Genomic DNA, 1265 nt, shown 5'->3' on the forward strand with positions numbered 1-1265 from the left:
CTGTCTCATCCAAACTCTCATCTAGACTCATGACTTCAAATGCAATCTAGTCCCAAATGACTCCTAAGTCTTTCCTCTAGCTGGAACCTTCTCTCCTGGCATTCCAGTCATGAATACCCAACGCAACACCTACACTTAGAAGTCTAATAAGGTTAGTGATCCCCCCTCTCCAAATTTTCATCTCTCCAGGATGTACTGACCATTCCATTTTTCTAGGAACTTGGGTTAAAAACTGGATGTTACCCTTGGCTGTTCTTTTTCTGTCTCTCAGTTCTTCAGTGTGTCTAGATCACCATACCCAACTCCTACCACCTTGACCCAAACCACCTTCCTTCCTGGGTGCACTGTTGCAATAGCCTCCTATCTGTTGTCCTCACTTCCATTCCTGCTACCTTGTGGGACTGTAATTTGTAAAACATGTCAAATGACTTCCGCTGCTTAGATACCTTCGATGGCTTTCTATCTCTCTCAGAAAACCAAAGTTTTCACAAACACTTGTAAGTTCTGTGGTCTTGTTGCTTTCCCTCTCTCTCTGATCTCAGCTTCTTTGATTCACTCTGCGCCAGCCACAAGTGCCTCCTTTTTTTTTTATTTTTAATGTTTTTTGTTTATTTTGAGAGACAGTGAGAGACAGCGTGGGCAGGGGAGGGTCAGAGAGAGAGGGAGACACAGAATCTGAAGCAGGCTCCAGGCTCTGAGCTAGCTGTCAGCACAGAGCCCGACGTGGGGCTCGAACTCACGAACTGTGAGATCATGACCTGAGCCAAAGCCAGATGCTTAACCAACTGAGCCACCCAGGCGCCCCTACAAGTGCCTCCTTCTGCTTCTGAAACACCTAAGCATGTTCGCTGGGGATTTTCCAGTTGTTCTCCCCTTTGCCTGACACTTTCCCCCCAGACATCTAAAGTGGCTGGCTTCCTCACCTTCTTCAGGCTTTTGCCATTCTATTCAAAATTGCAACCCCAACTTCCAGCATCCTTTCCAGCTTTCCCAGTTCTCAGTAGCAGTACCAGCCTATGAGCCACCATCTGTGTATTTGTTACTTATGTATCTGCAGCACCTGGAACACTTCCTAGGACGCGGAAGGTGCTGAGTGAATGAATGGACGAAGGAAGCAGGCCGGCGAACTGAGAGCTCGGCCTCTTCACCCCAGTCACTTCCAGGCACAGGCTGGCCTTGCTGCAGGGAGAGACAAGCTGAGGCCCAGCGCGGCGGCGGCTGCCAAGGTCGCCGCGAGGTCGCTGACAGCTGAGGGCGGGGGGCGG

Source organism: Suricata suricatta, chromosome 16 (assembly GCF_006229205.1).
Source record: "Suricata suricatta isolate VVHF042 chromosome 16, meerkat_22Aug2017_6uvM2_HiC, whole genome shotgun sequence".
Classification (NCBI taxonomy): Eukaryota; Metazoa; Chordata; class Mammalia; order Carnivora; family Herpestidae; genus Suricata; species Suricata suricatta.